The 20,974-nt window shown below is 39.9% G+C and overlaps 1 pseudogene; it reads left to right on the top strand.

The window, feature by feature from the left end:
- Positions 1–2,680: 2,680 nt before the first annotated feature.
- On the top strand, positions 2,681–20,199 carry LOC127056882 (transmembrane 9 superfamily member 2-like; annotated as a pseudogene).
- Positions 20,200–20,974: the final 775 nt, after the last annotated feature.

Here is a 20,974-nt window from a genome sequence, read left to right on the forward strand (position 1 = left end):
AAAACCTTAAATTAGAATGAATAAATGAAGACTCGGCACACCACTTCTGAAAGGTTGCTGACCCCTGCAGTAGTGCTTTGAAACCTGACCCCAGACCCTGCTCCATGCAGCCAAATCCCTGCGTCCACGCAGAACCCCACTGACTTTAATGGGGCTCGTGCTGCATGCAGCTTATTGTAAGACCTCACTGGGAATGAAACCTTCCAGCAAATACGAAGAAACGTGTACTGATGTGTCTACTGACAAATGTGTAATCCGCAAAAATGGCCATTAAATATACATAGTTTATTCAGAATTGTGGAAAGACTTGTAAACACTGCTTTGATGGAGAAAATAACTGTTAGCAGCAAGTGTGTGTAGTACTCCTGATGGAATTCTGTGCCAAAAAACCTAAAAATTCTGCATACCATATTGTAAAATTCTGCAAAATTCTGGGAATTTATTTAAACTGCCATACAATGGAAGGAGAACAGGAATGGGGAGCATAGTCAGAAATCCCCGAATCCCCTTTGTCTAATAATAATGTAGCTAGATTTGATCCTTTATTTGTAGTTATTAGTCAACAAATATATGTAGCCTCAAGATAGTTAAGTCCAAAGCAGACTTCAAAAAGGTACAAAGGTATTGTCAGTAGCTACTGGTGTGGTGCTCTACTCTTGTTCGATGATGATAATAGTCGACTGCGTGCGTGTTCCCTCTGTATGCTGCCCCAGTTCTGCACAGATAGCTGACACAGCAAACCCTGAGAGAACCCCCAAAGACCACAGACTGTAGTAAGGTACGAAGGAACCCGAGCCAGGTTTATTTTCAAATGAAGCACAATAATAGTTTCCCGTAGACTCTACAAGACATACTATGAATTTGTGCCCTCTGGCAATGGACTGGCTTAGTCAGTGGCGGGACTTTCCACTGCCCCCTAGGCCAGACAAAGATGAGCACTCTGGGACCTACTTTTATATAGTTACAGGACAGATGACTCATCCCTACTGAGGTATTGAAGTACAGCCCCTTGGCTCATTAGGGTGCTGTCTCCTCCTTTGATCATGTTGTTTCAAACAGACAGATCTATCCATCATGTTGTCCTTTTGACCCTTTCTTTAAAGATGCACCTGCCTGTTCCTTGTTATCTCTGTGGAGCGTTCTGATGCTGTCTTGGCACAAGTTCTTCTTATTAGCCCTTATGTTTGGATGCACCTGCTTCTAGCAACCCTCTTCTCCTCAACTTCTGTACGTGGGGCCTGCCTTTGGCTCACAGCTCAGCTTTTGCTTAGCAATGCCTGGAAGTACTTTGGTTCAGGCTTCAGACATCAGACAGGGCCTCTGACACAAGAGGTTATGTTTCAGGGCCGCATCTTATTACAAAAGGAATCTCACAAAACTTGGTGACTGGGCAACAAAATGGCACATGAAATTCAATGTTGAGAAATAATTCACACTGGAAAACATAATCCCAACTATATATACAAAATAATGGAGTCCAAATTAATTGCTACCACTCAAGAAAAGATCTTGGTATAGTGGATAGTTCTCTGAAAACTTTTGTTTAATGTGGAGGGGTAGTCAAAAAAGCTAACAATATTAGGAACCACGAGGAAAGGGATTAATAATAAGACAGCAATTATCATAATGCCAGTATATAAATGTGTGGTATGCCTGCACCTTGAATAATATGTGCAGTTCTGGTCAAGCCCATCTCAAAAAAGATGCATTGGAAAAGGAAAAGATATAGAGAATGGCTACAAAGTTGATTAAGGATATGGAACAGCTTCCGTGTGAGGAAAGATTAAAAAGACTGGGACCGTTAATCTTGGACAAGAGGCAGCTAAGGGGGGAATTGATAGAAGTCTATAAAATCATGAATTGGGTGGAGAAAGTGAATAGGGAAATGTTATTTACCCCTTTGTGGAGCACAAGAACCAGGGGTCATCCAATTAAATTAATAGGCAGCAGATTTAAAACAAAAGGAAGTACTTCTTCATACAACACACAGTCACCCTGTGGAACTCATTGCCCATAGGATATTCTGAAGGCCAAAACTATAACTGGGTCCAGAAAATAATTTAGATAAGTTCATCATTGGATAAGTCCATCATTGGCTACTATCCAAGATGTTCAGGGATGCAACCCCATGCTTTGGGTGTCCTTAGGCCTCTGACTGCCAGATTCTGGGACTGGATGATAGGGGTGGATCACTTGATGACTTCCGTGTTTCGTTCATTCCCTTTGAAGCCTCTGGCATTGGCCACTGTTGGAAGACAGGATAGTGGGCTAAGTGAACCATTGGCCTGACCCTTCATGGCCATTCTCATGTTCAGTGATGATAAAACCGACTCATTAATGGTCATTGAGTGTTTTCTTCAGTGAAGGCAATTTCTCTGATGTGCTTCAGCTTTCTCTTCACATCAGTTTTGGCTGTAGCAAGAATGTTGAGTAATGGGGAGATCTATTTTCCTATTATCCTCATAATCCAAAATGGCTGAACTATGTTTGCTCAAACTTTTTAAAACCTCAAAACCAAACTCTTCACATGTGCAGAGAGACCGAGTCCATTTTGATTGTGGGCAACAAAAGCCTGTTCTCAATAAAGAAATTGTACAGTTGGTGCAAAAAGATAGAAAAGAAGATGGCTAAATTTTTCACAAGTGTCTTAATTACTTTAAATAACTGTGAAGTTCTCTACTCAATCAACAGGTATGAATCTTTAACATTTCTGTCTTGCTAGCTACAAGCATATGGATAAAAACAACTTAAATTGTGGAGGTCCCTCTATGGAGATTCCTGGTGAATTCATGAACAAACTGGAACTGATCTACACTTATTCTGTGAAATTTGAGGTAGGCATATTCATATTTTTGTAACCAGTCCCCTAAATTGTTTGGATCCAGGTTCTTTCTGGCAGTTATATTTGTCTAGTATAAACATTTGCACTATTTTAACAGTTTTACGAATATTAGTTTTATGAATAACAGTGATCCAAATTTTGGTAGTAGGAGAACCTTAAAGTGAGTGTATTTTTAGTCCTTTCCAGCTGAGTTTCTGTCCTATCTGATTTGAAAGTGCCTTCATTATAATTTTATCCAGGCTCTTGCAAGCACTAAATTAACTACTTGATAAAGAGAGAGATTGTTTTCAAAGACTATCAGTCCTTATTTCACCTAATACAGCACAGGGCAATAGCCAATCATACTTGCCAATGTGTCTTCACCGCTATCTAAAAAGTAACCTCCTATCCTCACATCCTAGTTTCAGTTTCCCTGTTGTTTCAAAACTTGTTGCCTCTGTTCAGTCTATCCTAAAAATATGGCAATTAGGGTTTGTTTTTGTGATAGAAGACACCTGTCTACTAGGAATTGGACTGAGAGCACTAGTTCATTTGGTGAAGGCAATCATACAGCTGTCATATAATAGCTTTAATTTCCCACCCAGTTGAAGTTGACTTGAACCTGTAATTTTGAGGTGCAATGCTCTATAACCTATTACTTTTCCCTTGAGTCATCCAGTCCTCCTTAGATTCTTTGATTTTACTACTTGGATGAGCTTGCTGTCCATTAACATTTGTGTTTAAATTTTTAGGCTGAATTGGAATTGTAACATCAGGTATTTTCAGTAATTTACAAAATGTGTTGCGAATTTGTGTTCTTCCCTCCGCAAAAGAGCAGATAATTGCTGCTAGTTCAGGCATTTCCAGCAGATGTCACTATGTACAACTTAAATATCAGGTACACTTAAAATTGACTATCTGCGGTTTGCTGTCTTAAGCTTTACTTTTAAATTGCCTTTTGACTATGTTTAGTTTTCAAAAAGTAATAAATCAGTAAAGTCAATAGTAGGTGTTTATGGATCCAGGACACTTTTAAAAAGCAAGCTAAGCCCATTTCTTATACAGTAATGAGCTTTGATCTGTTATTGCTCCTGTGTTGTTTTAGTTTGGCCACTGTTTTGTTAGTCTGATCTTGCAGCCTGCACACTGAGAAGACAGAAATCTGCACTCTGTTCTACAGTAGCTGACTTTTGATCGTGAGGCTGTAACGGACTGACATATTGGGCCATTTAGAAATGCTAGGCTTTCACACCTGTGCATGTGCAAAAATATGCACATTTGTGCCCTTGCCATTTGCATACAGCACATACAAAAGTTCAGTTGGAGGCAAAAATAATGAATAATACAGTTTTCTGAAAATCTGATCCAGTGAATCATGATCTATTTAACAAATTGTGGGATGGTAACTTCACGGAATATCTTGATGAACTCACATGAAGAAGTGACTTCAATCTTGTGTTGTACAATTTTACTCTGAAGAACACTGATTAATATAAACTGTGCCCAGAAACATTACACACAAATCAAAAAGTTACAGAGAAGGACAAAGTCATAAAATAAAGGTTTCAGAGTAGCAGCCGTCTTAGTCTGTATCAGCAAAAAGAACGAGGAGTGCCACAAGTACTCCTGTTTTTTTGTGGCACTTTAGAGACTAACAAATGTATTTGAGCATAAGCTTTTATGGGCTAAAACCCACTTCATCAGATGAATAAAATAAAGCTGTCAGATGAGACTGAAGAGTATAAGGCGGGGAAAAGACCTGTATCTAAGGTGAAGATTGGAGGCAAGTGAGTATGCATACTCGCTAACTTTAGGAAGTGGCATCAAAACCTTTACTCCTGCAAAGCCATTTTTAAATTGGTTTGGGTTTTTTTGTTTACAGGAAAATGATATCAAGTGAGCTTCCAGATGGGACTACATTTTGGAGTCTATGCCACATACCAGCATTCAGTGGTTTAGGTAAAATTTTTAATTTATGGAATGAATAAATAATCTTGCTGTGAAGCACAAAGATCTTCTTCAGTTTTCAGGATATGTAACTCTTACATGTACAATGAAGTCTGTCAGTTTCCAAGCAAATGAACTTCCTTGTTTCAATATGTGAAGCAACTTTTATCGGTCTTGGATCTCTTGGGAGCAACTGAAGTATTGTATGTCACCAAAGGAATGTGCCATTAGTATACAAAAGTAAAGTAAAAACATAGAGGTTGCTTTATCATCTTGTTCCATGGAACTTCTGGGAGGTACTGCTTATCAGTTTTCTTACCATTACCATTTGGTTTGCTCTGATAACCTTTATTTGACAATCTGTATGAATAGGTTGGTTTTTGTTTTTAAAATTAGCTGCTGCTTTTAAATACAAAATATATGGTCAGTGAAGCTTTTATGCTATATATATATACTGTACATGAAATAATCTGATATTTTATATGAAACTAATTTGTTTAATGGAATTACATGGATTTTATACAGATGAAATACAGTGAAATCTATTTGACAGAAACAGGTGGGCTTGAGATTCTCTAGCATTCTCTGCCCTTAGGCAGAATGGCTTCACAGGGGTTTTACTATTTGTTTATTTTATGGTATTACGTTATATTGTAATTTCTTTCATATGTAGGAAAACATTAAAATTAAAACATCTGACAGAACAATTTAAACAAAAACTTGGTATCTAAACATATGCTACAGACTTCAGATGTGCACATATGTATGTATTGTATGTGTATGTATTGTAGTCTCTCTAAAAAGAGTGGATGGCCATTAATGACTATTAGCCAGGATGGGTAAGGAATGGTGTCCCTAGCCTCTGTTTGTCAGAGAGTGGTGATGGATAGCAGGAGAGAGATCACTTGATCGTTACCTGTTAGGTTGACTCCCTCTGGGGCACCTGGCATTGGCCACTGTTGGTAGACAGGGTACTGGGCTGGATGGACCTTTGGTCTGACCCAGTATAGCCATTCTTATGTTCTTATGTGATTGTCAGTTTGAATTTTTCTCTATGTACAGTAGAATGAATTCCCCCGTAATTGTTCTCTTCTTGTCTGGCTTGGTGGCTATGATGAAATTGAGGACTCTTCATAAAGATATTGCAGAAGATACAACCAGATTGATTCTCCTGTGAGTAGAACTCTTATGGCTTTTAGATGAGCTTATTTTCTAGGAAAAATAATCTATTAACTACAGTTTTGAAGCCATCTAGGGATTGGTATAAGTAATGAAGCAAAAGTCTGGAGTATGTAAACGTATCTGCTGTTTGAGAGTAATAAGAGGCCTTACTAAAATTTTCAGTTTCTTCAAATAAGGGAGTACTTGATATAAATATGATTAAGAGGTTCAGTTTCCCACCTCGATTTGACAAACTTTTAATGTGGAAGCACAAACCTTAGGGGTAAGAAAAGGTGAGGTGTGAGTGCCACTCAGATATTTCAAAGAACTTAATGTTGAGTGCCTGTGCACATACTTGGATGCTTGTGAGGGACACTAATAAGTAAATTCGTCAAGTGATGGCTACAAAGGGAAGCTGAACATTTCTATACTGCAGTAGTTAGGTTTCTGTGAATCCACTGTAATGGCAAAAATCAAAATCTTTATACTGATCTTATTGGTTAAATGTATCAACTTGAAGTGAATTTGATACGATTTTGTAACTAGAAGACTTTTCTCCTGGAGGAGAATTTATGATGATACTGACTTTGGCAGATCTCTTCCACGTTATACTTTAATAATCATGTTCTCTGTTACCTAACTGTGGATCTATGGTTTCTGCTTCCCTGCTGACATAACATTTGCTGTAAAATGGTCTTCTGTACGCATTAAAAGAAAAATCCCACGTCTAGCATACCCCCAGCTCTTGAGAGCAGTTTATTAACAAGGCGGACACAAAGCTCCTCACACTAGGGAGATGATGAAATGATCCAGAGGAAATGAAGAGATGTCATTGTCAGTCATGCAGTTCTGTTTCCCTTCCTTCCCACCTCTTTTCTGTCAATGTTTGATTTTGAGACCAAATACCCCAGGGAAATATTAACTGATTACAGTTAGGCTGGAGGATGGATAGGAAACCCAGCACTCTTTGACTGAATGGTGCACGGGTATTTGGGAAAGGCCATGTTTGTGGGAAACCACCAGTTTTTCAAAGTTGGCTGCTGCTTAGTTCCTCCAGACTGGTATTCCCTAAAACTTAGAGACTACATTAGTTTATTTAGCAACTCGATTTCAACATAGTGAAGAACACTATGGTCTCATCTCAGGAATTAACAGGCAAGATATTTGGAGCAAAGGGAGACCAAATTTGCACTTATGAAGTAAAGCAAAATAAACCACCCCATCATTCCTTACCATTATCGTTATTGAGCCTGATATTCTTTGAGATAAATATTTAAACCAACGTAAACTGCTGTATTCCAAGTGGAATTAAATGGAATACTTTGTTTTGCTTTACATTTACATTCGTTTTATGAGGATCTTTGTTAATTACAGTGTTTGTTTCTCTGTCACTCTCAAAGGCAAGTATTCTCATGATAAATCTTGCCTTTTTTTCCCCAGTAAACCATGAGGGGATTGTAAAATCAATGAGTGATTAATCAATACAATTAGTCTGTCTTTGGAGCCAAACTTAAATTTAATCAAACTTTGAAAGCATGTTTCACATCTTGCTTATATTAATTCACTGCTGAATTATGTATATTTAATAAAGATGTTGCTATTATGCAGGAAGATGCCCAAGAGGAATTTGGTTGGAAGTTGGTTCATGAAGATGTATTTAGACCTCCAAGGAAAGGAATGCTGTTATTCATCTTCTTGGGTCAAGGAACACACATTTTCATTAACATTTATTACTCAATGTAAGTAGCATTAGATTTATGAAAATTACTTACTTCAGTAACATAGCTCCTTCTGAAACTGAATCTCTTAAAATAGTACAAAGATATGATGTTGGGGGGTGTATTTTGTTTTTTATGTATTGTGTCCCATGGCTGAAGAGAGATTAGCTTGTAACAATAAGTTCATCCTAAGATTAGCCCATGGTAGCCCTCCTACCGTGTTCACTCTGATATGGTGTCATAAACAGATAGTTAAGGGTTAATGTCTCTTTTACCTGTAAAGGGTTAACAAACAGGGAACCAAACACCTGACCAGGGGACCAATCAGGAGACAAGATACTTTCAAATCTTGGTGGAGGGAAGCCTTTGTTTGTGTTTTTTGGGTTTTGCTTTGTTCTCTCTGGGCTCTGAGAGTGACCACACGTACCTACAGGCTCTCTAATCTTCTATTCCAATTTTGTGAGTACCAAGGTAGAAAGGCAGTATAGTCTTTTTATTTGTTTTCCTTTATTTGCAAATGTGTAGTTTGCTGGAAGTATTTTAAATTGTATTTTGCTGGGGGGGAGGCTTCTTTCTAGTTTCTATAGGCTGACAGACCCTGTAACTTTTTACCATCTAAATTGCAGAGATAAACTTTTACCTTTTTTTCTTTCTTTTTATTAAAAGCTTTGCTTTAAGACCTGTCTGATTTTTTTCTCCTAGTTAAGGCTCAAAGGAACTGAGTCTGTGTACACCAGGGAATTGGTGGGGAGAAGGGAAAGAGAGCAGGGGGGAGAAGGGAAAAGTGGATTTCCTCTTTGTTTTAGATTCACGGAGTTTGAATCTGGATTGCCTCTGGGTGAAGGGAAAAGAGGAGGGGGGAAGGTATCATTCCTCTCTGTGTGGTGATTCAAGGAGTTTGAATCACGGTGATCTCCTAGTGTACCCAAGGCGGAAAGGAGCTGGGAGGAAGAAAGGAGGGGGAAGGGAAATGGTTTATTCCCCTTTGTTGTGAGACTCAAGGAATTTGGGTCTTGGGGTCGCCAGGGAAGGTTTTGGGGGAGACCAGAGTTTATCAGGCACTCTACTCTAAGTCCTGATTGGTGGCAGCACTACAGGATCTAAGCTGGTAATTAAGCTTAGGGGAATTCATGCTAGTACCCATATTTTGGATGCTAAGGTTCAGAATTGGGAATTATATTATGACATATGGTTTGTGGTATCTTGAATGGTGAGTTTTGCCAGCACTGAATGAATTTGGTAGAAGGAACATGTTCATTAGAAAAGAGCTATTTAAAAACATTAATAGACAATGAGCTGTGGTGGGAAAGGAAGGGTTGGCAAAGTACAGTACCATCAAGAGAGTGTTTGCTAAAACATACCATGTAACGTTTTTTGTGATAGTAGCTCTTCATGTTCCCTGGGTATGTTTATAGCCAATTAAAGGTCTTCCAAATAAGTGGCCTTATTGCTAAAAAACCCTAAAGATTAGAGACAATTATCTGTCACGAGGGCTTTAAAATAATTACCACTATTTATGAATTAGTGGGGAAACAATATTGCATGAATAGAGAATGAAATAGACTACAAGTGAATATTCATAAACTTTTAGTTTTATGAACTACCTAAAAATATTTAATTATCTTCTGATTTTACGCTGCCAGTGAGAAAATTCCCCCCCCACACCCCCCAAATTGTCTTTGTTGATTTCTTCATTATGAATCTTATTCTTTGGGTGAAGGGATCATCAGCTGCCATCCCCTTTGGTTGCTATCCTGGTAATGTGGTTTGGAATTTCTGTCCCATTGACCTTCATTGGTGCATATTTTGGATTAAAAGAAAAGGTAGTTTTTGAGTACATTCTTTAATTGCGTCTTATCTGCCACTCACTTATTCATGCGGCATTAGTGTGTTAACTGTCAACATCAAAACAACAAAATTTGGCTAAGATGCAAATGGCTGTCCATTCTGAAATGAACTGTTTTCCAACTTCTGATCTTTTTGTATGGTAGACAAGAATACAAACTGATTTTCAAAATATTTTTCTGGCCATTTGGAGTCTCTCTTTTAAGAACACAAACTTATTGATGTTCCTCTTGTCTATGCAGTTTGTGAGTTACAGACCTCTGAATTGTTAACACATCTAGAAAAAAATCAGTGATTCCATCAAAAACTAAATAAAGACCTCTCCCTCCTGCTTGTTGAAATTTGCTAGGTCACCACTGAAATGGAGTGTCTAAAAATAACTGTTTGTTGGTTTGTGCATTAGTTTGTAATCTTTAGAGATGTGGTGTAGCTCAGTGGCATGTGGCACAGTTTATGGATGAATATAATGAGAGAGTTAAACGGCAAGTTCCTAGGAGCTGATATTAGGAAAAAATCATCTAAAGTGTCTTTGATTCCCTTTGACACTTTCATATCTTAACTGTCAATAACATAGTAACAAGGTATTTGTCTTTTTAAAATTGTATTAATTTCTCTCTAAGCCTATTGAACACCCAGTTCGTACAAACCAGATTCCTTGTCAGATCCTGGAGCAGTCATTTTTCATAAAGTCGTTGCTGGGTTTGTTTTCAACTGTGTTTCTGAACGAGGCCAAGACCTTGGATGTCACAGGGCTGCAACAAAATTCAGGAACATAGTTAAAATGCAGTTTGTTTTAGTCTTGCATATAAGTATTTGACCAGTGTAGCTATTCATAGTGCAGACATAACCAAAATGTTAAACTTAGCATTTGATTGTCATATGAAAAATACCTAATGTGCTAGATTATTTTGGTCCAATGTACACTCCATATCCTGATATTACATCCACTCAGAAGGATGTTCTACAGGAATAAGACTGCAAGGTTTAAATGTAGAGAAAGTAAAATATACTGTTGGGCATTTATTCACCTTTCACCAGTAGTCCTCAACTGGGGTCTTGATTGGGGTAATAGGAGACATGTTTGAAAAATGTAGGCAGCTTCCAAACAGACACCTTTTATATTGGCCTTTCTAGTTATATAGTTAAAAATACTAAACACCATTATAGGCAGAATAAGGGAAAATTCAGGAGGGATACATTAGGAGATTGTCAGTATTCCCTTTTTCTCAAATTCCTTAAATTGTAGTAGTTGCATCCTTCTAATTATTACATTTGAGTTAATGCTTCTTCCCTCATCTCATGAACAAGATGATATTTATGCACTTGGTAGGAAAGGGTGCATTTTTGTATGGTCAAACATTTAGATGACCCTTGGACTGAAGTAAGAATGATTTGTCTAGGGGTAGGAGTCTGGGAGTGGAGGAGCAACTGTTAGAAGGTGTAACATGCTGAAATAAGACAGCTGGAGGACTAATTGCAGCAATGTGAAGAAGGTAGATGTTAAGCTGAAGAGCAGCACAAGAGAGAGGCCCTGAGATCTGAAATCAGGATAGCACTTTACTAGTGAGAAGAGTCCTTGACAGAAAGGTGGGGAAAAGGAATGATTTCCCTGGCCTATGTAGTCAGGGTCTAATTGTTTTACAAAACTATGCTATAGCTTTGAAGTGCCCTTCCCCTTTAACAATGAAATTGTGGAAGCAGCGTATTTACTCATGAAGGTAGAGGGATAGCAGGTACAGGCTGAACATTTATAGGAGTATGTCAACAGTGCAGACAAAGCCTGTTCTGTTTTCTGATTACTTATTTCTTAGGTATGTAACACAAAAAAGAGTGAACACTAATTTGATACAGATTTCTTTTGTGTGTTTTAGGTCCCATCAAATGTACTACGTTTGGTTTCCTGTTCTTAGTGTTTATAATTCTTCTTATTACATGTTCTGAGGCTACAGTCTTGCTGTGCTATTTCCATCTATGTGCAGAGGTAAATGAACATATTATTCTGATGCATATATCATGACAGCACAATGCATAGCTAGCTGGGACATGTCAGAGTGAAGTTTGCAAGGATGCCTATGCAGGGCCACCTCTGCAATGTGCTGGACACTGTGGACACTGTGGGTGTATTGTCAGGATTCTCTATATCGATTGTATGTACCTTTGGCCTGGTTATATTGTTGGCCTAAGATTTGTAATATATACAAGTTAAATTTTCAAAAACAATTTTTGCCTTGTCGCTGCAGCTAGCAGTGCAAGCACTTGTTTTATGCCCCGGAATGGTCCTGTAATAGTAGAGGAGCCACAAAACAAGAAATGACACTCCAGCTCGTCTGGCAGAGGTATACTTTTTAATGTTATGAACAGCTTGACAGAAGGCAACTGTTGGGCATAACATGTCAGTGCTCAGCTTTGGAGGCTGTATAAAGGGGGAGAGATGTTGTTTTCAAATTGACCGCGAGTGAGGTATTTGTAGTGTGTGGATTCAGTAATTTTGTCCCTTCTGAAAAGGAGTATTTAAAAAATTTTCTAGCAATCTCCAACAAAATAATTCTTGTGGTTTAAAGAAATTAAAATCAGATTCAAAGCTAACACTTTCGCAAAAAAATGGACACTTGCAAATTCTCAGCTGTAATAACCTTAGTCCCAGATTTGGACCTTAGCGTCCAAAATATGGGGGTTAGCATGAAAACCTCCAAGCTTAGTTACCAGCTTGGACCTGGTACTTGCTGCCACCACCCAAAAAATTAGAGTGTTTTGGGGCACTCTGGTCCCCCTGAAAAACCTTCCCTGGGGACCCCAAGACCCAAATCCCTTGAGTCTCACAACCAAGGGAAATAATCCTTTTTCCCTTCCCCCCTCCAGGTGCTCCTGGAGAGATACACAGACACAAGCTCTGTGAAACTACACAGAGGGACTCCCCCTCTCTGTTCCCAATCCTGGAAACAAAAAGTACTTTCCTATTCCCCCCAGAGGGAATGCAAAAATCAGGCTAGCAATCCAACACACAGATCTCCCCGATTCCTTCCTCCCACCAATTCCCTGGTGAGTACAGACTCAATTTCCCTGAAGTAAAGAAAAACTCCAACAGGTCTTAAAAGAAAGCTTTATATAAAAAGAAAGAAAAATAAGTACAAATGTTCTCTCTGTATTAAGATGATACAACACAGGGTCAATTGCTTAAAAGAATATTGAATAAACAGCCTTATTCCAAAAGAATACAAATCAAAGCACTCCAGCACTTATATTCATGCAAATACCAAAGAAAAGAAACCATATAACTTACTAGCTGATCTCTTTGTCCTTACACTTAGAAACAGAAGACTAGAAAGTAGAACTACTTCTCCAAAGCTCAGAGAAAGCAGGCAGCCAGAAAACAAAGACAAAGACACTCAATTCCCTCCACCCAAAGTTGAAAAAATCCGGTTTCCTGATTGGTCCTCTGGTCAGGTGCTTCAGGTGAAAGAGACATTAACCCTTAGCTATCTGTTTATGACACGCCCCCCAAATTGCAGACAGTGGGGAAGCTCACTGGCGGCGATTTCCTTTTAGAACTTGAAAATAAACAGATTAATACAACACATACAAGTGTTCTTAAAATGTAGAAGTCTGTTAGTTATATACTTAGGAGTATATGTAAAGGTCTATGTGTTGTATTAATCTGTTTATTTTCAAGTTCTAGAAGGAAATCGCCGCCAGTGAGCTTCCCCACTGTCTGCAATTTGGGGGGCGTGTCATAAACAGATAGCTAAGGGTTAATGTCTCTTTCACCTGAAGCACCTGACCAGAGGACCAATCAGGAAACCGGATTTTTTCAACTTTGGGTGGAGGGAATTGAGTGTCTGAGTCTTTTGTCTTTTGTCTGCCTGCCTGCTTTCTCTGAGCTTTGGAGAAGTAGCTCTACTTTCTAATTTTCTGTTTCTAAGTGTAAGGACAAAGAGATCAGATAGTAAGTTCTATGGTTTCTTTTCTTTGGTATTTGCATGAATATAAGTGCTGGAGTGCTTTGATTTGTATTCTTTTTGAATAAGGCTGTTTATTCAATATTCTTTTAAGCAATTGACCCTGTGTTGTATCATCTAAATACAGAGAGAACATTTGTATGTATTTTTCTTTCTTTTTATATAAAGCTTTCTTTTAAGACCTGTTGGAGTTTTCTTTACTTCAGGGAAATTGAGTCTGTACTCACCAGGGAATTGGTGGGAGGAAGAAATCAAGGGGAGATCTGTGTGTTGGATTGCTAGCCTGACTTTGCATTCCCTCTGGGGGAATAGGAAAGTACTTTTTGTTTCCAGGATTGGGAACAGAGAGGGGGGAGTCTCTGTGTAGTTTCACAGAGCTTGTGTCTGTGTATCTCTCCAGGAGCACCTGGAGGGGGGAAGGGAAAAAGGATTATTTCCCTTTGTTGTGAGACTCAAGGGATTTGGGTCTTGGGGTCCCCAGGGAAGGTTTTTCAGAGGGACCAGAGTGCCCCAAAACACTCTAATTTTTTGGGTGGTGGCAGCAGGTACCAGGTCCAAGCTGGTAACTAAGCTTGGAGGTTTTCATACTAACCCCCATATTTTGGACGCTAAGGTCCAAATCTGGGATGTCCACCAGAAAGAATTTCCTTGTATAAAAGTCCTTGGTCTATAACAAACCGGGATCGATTAGAAGAGCTGAGAGGCGGTGGGGTGCTCCGTGCCGCCGCCCAAGCTTTCTGAAGGCTGTCATCCGCTTCCTGCTCAGTCTGGAACTGTTCCCTTGAGGCTGGGGTCACCAGTTCTTCCTCAGACTGTGGACTTGGGCTTGGTCCCTCTGGAAGCGATGTAGGTGATGGGATTGTTTCCGTTGCTGGTGAACCGCTCTCCGCTGGTGCACCTGAGGATATTTCAGGCTCTGGCTGAGCCTTTTGGGTATGGCTGTCTGTTGCTTCTGCCAGTTTTGGCTCGCTGGCGCCCTCTGGCGTTGAGTTTGAAGATGGGGTTGCAATTGCTGGTGCTGGTTGCTGTTCCAGTTCCGGGCCTGGGACTGGAGATGCTAGGGCTGTTTCAGTGGTAGGCATGGAATCTGGGTCCACTACCTCTGTCTGGGTCTCTGGTAACACAGACGGGGCCTCTGTGGACGGTTCAGGAACAGGAATGGGTCTGGAAGCTTGCCTGGTTTGGCTACGTGTAACCATTCCCACTCTCTTGGCCCGCCTCACCTGGTTGGCCAAGTCTTCCCCCAGTAGCATGGGGATAGGATAATTGTCATAGACTGCAAAAGTCCACATTCCTGACCAGCCTTTGTACTGGACAGGCAGTTGAGCTGTAGGCAAGTCTACAGCTTGTGACATGAAGGGGTAAATTGTAACTTTGGCCTTTGGGTTGATGAATTTGGGGTCAACGAAGGATTGGTGGATAGCTGACACTTGTGCCCCCGTGTCTCTCCACGCAGTAACCTTCTTTCCGCCCACTCTCAAATTTTCCCTTCGCTCCAAGGGTATTTGAGAGGCATCCGGGCCTGGGGATCTTTGGTGTGATGGTGGTGTAATGAATTGCACTCGCATGGTGTTCTTGGGACACTTGGCCTTGATATGTCCCAGTTCATTACACTTAAAGCATCTTCCATCTGATGGGTCACTGGGCCGAGGTGAGTTACTGGAGACTGGTGAGGTTGAAGGGTAGGGTATCTGTGGCTTTACTTGGGTGGTATGTGGGGTCTTTGGCTGTCCTCGGTTGTAGGGTTTATGGTCTGTGTGCCCCCTGGGGTAATCATTCCCCTTGACAGTAGCTTTCTTGCTTTTTGCCAGTTCCATCCATTTGGCTCCAATCTCCCCCGCCTCAGCGATATTCTTGGGGTTTCCATCTTGTATGTACCGTGTGATGTCTTCAGGAACACCATCCAAGAACTGCTCCATTTGTATGAGGAGGTTCAGTTCTTCCAAGGTTTGAATGTTGTTTCCTGTTAGCCAGGCCTCATAGTTTTTTGCAATGTAGTAGGCGTGTTTGGGAAATGACACCTCTGGTTTCCACTTTTGGGTTCTGAAGCGCCGACGGGCATGATCTGGGGTTATCCCCATCCTGTATCTGGCCTTGGTTTGAAAAAGTTTATAGTCATTCATTTGCTGCTTAGGCATTTCAGCTGCCACCTCTGCTAAAGGTCCACTGAGCTGTGACCTCAATTCTACCATGTACTGGTCTTCGGGAATCTTGTACCCAAGACAAGCTCTTTCAAAATTTTCCAAGAAGGCCTCGGTGTCATCACCTGCCTTGTAGGTGGGAAATTTTCTGTGCTGTGGAGCAATAATGGGCGCCGGGTTGTTAGGGTTGGCTGGCCCATGCAACCCAGCTTTTGCCATTTCCAGTTCATGTTTTCTCTGTTTTTCCTTCTCTTCATTCTCTTTTTGTTGTTTTTCCATTTCTTTTTGGTGTTTTTCCATTTCTTTTTGGTGTTTTTCCATGTCTCGGCGGTGGGCCGCCTCCTCTTCTTCTTGCTTCCTTCTGTGGGCCAACTCATCTTCTGCTTGTTTCCTTCGGTAGGCCATCTCTTCTTCTTCTAGTTTTCTTTTGTGTGCTGCCTCTTTGGCTGCCTCTTTGGCTGCCTGTTCTCTTTGGTAGGCTGCCTCTTTGGCTGCCTGTTCTCTTTGGTAGGCTGCCTCTTTGATCTGTTCTTTTCTTTCTTTCATCTCCATCTCTTTTTGTTTTATTTTCAGTTGTCGCCTGTGTTCAGCTTCTTTGATTTGTTCTTCGGCATCAATTTTTGCCTTAGAAGTCATGGTTCCTGTTTTCTTGTGTTGGGGTGCCCTCCGGTGTTTATCTTCTGAACTGCAGGTTCTCTGTTGCCTCCTGAAGTCTGCCTAGCAACAGTGCTTTTTTCCCTTTCTCTCTCTAGCTAATGTTCAATGAAGGGAAACCAGAAAAACCACTTTATTTGCATGCCTATAAGTGCTGGTACTTGCCTCCTAATGGGAGGGCTATTGCATGACAAAAGACCCTTAACATGCAAGCCACAAACTGCGAGAGAGAGCAGAAAAAAAAAATTCTCTCTGGTTCCCTTTTAAAACCAACTGCTTCTCTCTGCTAAAAAGCCCTTAGCAGAGAAAAGAAAAATATAATATTTCTACTGGCTTCTGGATTCTGTCTATCTCCCACCGCTGCCACCATGTAATAACCTTAGTCCCAGATTTGGACCTTAGCGTCCAAAATATGGGGGTTAGCATGAAAACCTCCAAGCTTAGTTACCAGCTTGGACCTGGTACTTGCTGCCACCACCCAAAAAATTAGAGTGTTTTGGGGCACTCTGGTCCCCCTGAAAAACCTTCCCTGGGGACCCCAAGACCCAAATCCCTTGAGTCTCACAACCAAGGGAAATAATCCTTTTTCCCTTCCCCCCTCCAGGTGCTCCTGGAGAGATACACAGACACAAGCTCTGTGAAACTACACAGAGGGACTCCCCCTCTCTGTTCCCAATCCTGGAAACAAAAAGTACTTTCCTATTCCCCCCAGAGGGAATGCAAAAATCAGGCTAGCAATCCAACACACAGATCTCCCCGATTCCTTCCTCCCACCAATTCCCTGGTGAGTACAGACTCAATTTCCCTGAAGTAAAGAAAAACTCCAACAGGTCTTAAAAGAAAGCTTTATATAAAAAGAAAGAAAAATAAGTACAAATGTTCTCTCTGTATTAAGATGATACAACACAGGGTCAATTGCTTAAAAGAATATTGAATAAACAGCCTTATTCCAAAAGAATACAAATCAAAGCACTCCAGCACTTATATTCATGCAAATACCAAAGAAAAGAAACCATATAACTTACTAGCTGATCTCTTTGTCCTTACACTTAGAAACAGAAGACTAGAAAGTAGAACTACTTCTCCAAAGCTCAGAGAAAGCAGGCAGCCAGAAAACAAAGACAAAGACACTCAATTCCCTCCACCCAAAGTTGAAAAAATCCGGTTTCCTGATTGGTCCTCTGGTCAGGTGCTTCAGGTGAAAGAGACATTAACCCTTAGCTATCTGTTTATGACATCAGCTATACGTAGTTAAAATAACAGTAAAAGAATGAAGTCCCATTTGTTAATGTCGGGGATCTCTCTTATCCCAGACGGCTCACGTTTTGTTGTCTGACCGCAAAGAGACAGGCAACGACCAGCAAGAATCCCACTATCAAGTTCTTTATTGTAGCATGCCATACAACAGAGAACTGCCCATCTCACTCCATACAGAACCAGTCCCCCTTCACAAATTCAAACTGCTTTTTATTAGCTATTCCGTCACCTCATCACTTACGTTGTGTCATCCCAGCATTTGTTCTCAGCATACAAAATAAAGAACAACTGTTACTTCTTGATAACGTCATGCTTAGTACAAAAAAGAATACATGTTACTTTAAAAAGTGTCTGTAAGCATTTTTCTTTCCCAGCCTCTTCAAGCATTCTCTTATCTAGCAAGGTCACACAGATGTCTGTGCTGGCCTGTCTACCCCAGCCAATAAATTAACCAGTAGGCCTTGCTATGTTATTGCTAAGCCGAACTGGGGTGCTAAGCAGAACTAGGCCAGAACCACACTCATCATGAATATTCCCTGTAAATCATGAGCTGAGGTTTCAGATACACTGGCCACAGCATAACTTATATTGCAGCTTCAGTACCAGATTTGGTTAACTTTGTTTGCCACCTAACATAGGTATGCTCCTATCCCTTCCCTCACCAAGGGGTGTGTATGTTGGCAGTCTTTTGAAGATTTGGTCCTCAGCCATACTGTGTTCATTTCCATTTTTGAGTACTTTAGGTGTGCTGTGCTGTTAAACTACTACCGTGTTGACTCTTGTGGCTGCATCTCTGTGGTGGATATTTGTACCCTATATATGTAAACTTGCATGGTGCTTTGGGATCCTTGAGAATGAAAGCTGCTACATGCCTGTAAAATTGTTGTCTTAATGGATTAATAGTTACTTGCTAACACATTACCCTATGTAAATACAAGCTTAGTTTTCTTCTGAAAATATATAATTCTGCAATTTCTTAAAATCTAAAAAACAAAACAAACAAATTACAATTTAGTCCCCAGCACATTCTGCTGAGACTTTGTAGACTGAAGAGACATTTGCTGTAGTTCCCCAGTGTCTACAGTTACCAGAAAAACCCTAAATACAGTAAAAAGAACAGGAGTACTTGTGGCACCTTACAGACTAACAAATTTATTTGAGCATAAGCTTTCGTGGGCTACAGCCCACTTCTTTGGATGCATGGAATGGAATATATATTGAGGAGATATATATACACATACAGAGAGCATGAAAAGGTGGGAGTTGCCCTACCAACTCTAAAAGGTCTATTAAGTAAGGGAAAAAAATAACTTTTGAAGTGATAATCAGGATAGCTCAATACAGACAGTTTGATAAGAAGAGTGAGAATACTTATAAGGGGAGATATATTCAATGTTTGTAATGGCTCAGCCATTCCCAGTCCCTATTTAAACCTCAGGTGATTGTATCTATTTTGCATATCAATTCCAGCTCAGCAGTTTCTCCTTGGAGTCTGTTTTTGAAGCTTTCTGTTGCAAAATTGCCACCTGCAGGTCTGTCATTTAATGACCAGAAAGGTTGAAGTGTTCTCCTACTGGTTTTTGAGTGTTATGATTCCTGATGTCAGACTTGTGTCCATTAATTCTTTTGCGTAGAGACTGTCTGGTTTGGTCAATGTACATGGCAGAGGGACATTGCTGGCACATGATGGCATATATCACGTTGGTAGATGTGCAGATGAATGAGCCCCTGATGGTATGGCTGATGTGATTAGATCCTATGATGATGTCACTTGAATAGATATGTGGACAGAGTTGGCATCGGGCTTTGTTGCAAGGGTAGGTTCCTGGGTTAGTGTTTTTGTTCAGTGATGTGTGATTGCTGGTGATCTCTCACAGATCTTGGGGGACAGAGCTGTCCTCGCTTACAGACAGCCCCCCAACCTGAAGCAAATACTCACCAGCAACCACACATCACTGAACAATTTTGCAACAGAAAAGCTTCAAAAACAGACTCCAAAGAGAAACTGCTGAGCTGGAATTGATATGCAAACTAGATACAATCACCTGAGGTTTAAATAGGAACTGGGAATGGCTGAGCCATTACAAACATTGAATCTATCTCCCCTTGTAAGTATTCTCACACTTCTTATCAAACTGTCTGTACTGAGCTATCTTGATTATCACTTCAAAAGTTTTTTTTTTTCCTTACTTAATTGGCCTCTTAGAGTTGGTGGGGCAACTCCCACCTTTTCATGCTCTCTGTATGTGTATATATATCGCCTCAATATATGTTCCATTTCATGCATCCGAAGAAGTGGGCTGTAGCCCACGAAAGCTTATGCTCAAATAAATGTGTTAGTCTCTAAGGTGCCACAAGTACTCCTGTTCTTTTTGCAGATACAGACTAACATGGCTGCTACTCTGAAACCTAAATACAATCTTGATCGTGGATAACATAATTTCACATTCATAGTTGAAACATCCTGACAGAATTGACTTTGAGAAAGAAATAGCAACTGGAAAAGCATAATTTTAATAAAATCAGTTTAAGCAACACTATGAGTGTAAAAATATGCCAAGAATTAATTTAATATTTCATAGACTTGTAAATGATTATTTGCTTTGAAATAATAAAAGTGCAGTTTTAGTCTGAATTTCTTCCTGAAATGGTTTATTATTTCTTTCAGGATTATCATTGGTGGTGGAGATCGTTCTTAACGAGCAGCTTTACAGCCGTTTATCTTTTTATTTTTGCAGTTCATTACTTCTCTAAACTTCAGATAACGGGAACTGCTAGTACAATGTTATACTTCGGGTATACTATGATCATGGTTTTGATATTTTTCCTTTTTACAGGTAAGTGCAGCATTATCGGTGAAATTCAGTGCAATGGTTTCAGGACTTCTGGGTTGCTGTTTTCTGATCATTATAGCCAGAGTCAAGTTAACACTTGTTTGGAAGAAACCAGCAATTTTGATATTAAACATGGTTTGAGTCTGCTGCTACGATTATTCACTCACCCAACAATATGCACACTAGGGACATAACAGTATAGATAATGTATTGTTCCTGACTTGAAGATCTACAATCTAATTTGCAATGATACTTTTCTAACTTAAGTTTCCTTGATTATTGCATTGTAGTGTAACATGGACGTAAGAACATTATAGATTTACATTTTCAAAGTGCCCTTGACAGAAAAGCTTTTATATTGGAAATTCCTTAGGAAGTCACAAAATGAAAGGAATGCTGATTGCTGATCATATATAGTGAACATAAGTGAAAGATAAGAAACAGAGACTAAAAATGAGAATGGCCTTTGCTAGAAGGATGAATGTGGGACTGGAAGATTTAATCCTGACACGCTGACACTAACTGTTGCAAGTCGCTCAACATCTTGTTGTGTGTTCATGGTGTGTAAAGTGGGGCTAACGCATACCTAATTAATCCTTACAACAGATCATATTTGTAGAGGTTTTGAAAATGTAAAGTG

The sequence above is a fragment of the Gopherus flavomarginatus genome, chromosome 8, assembly GCF_025201925.1.
Source record: "Gopherus flavomarginatus isolate rGopFla2 chromosome 8, rGopFla2.mat.asm, whole genome shotgun sequence".
NCBI classification, from domain to species: domain Eukaryota; kingdom Metazoa; phylum Chordata; order Testudines; family Testudinidae; genus Gopherus; species Gopherus flavomarginatus.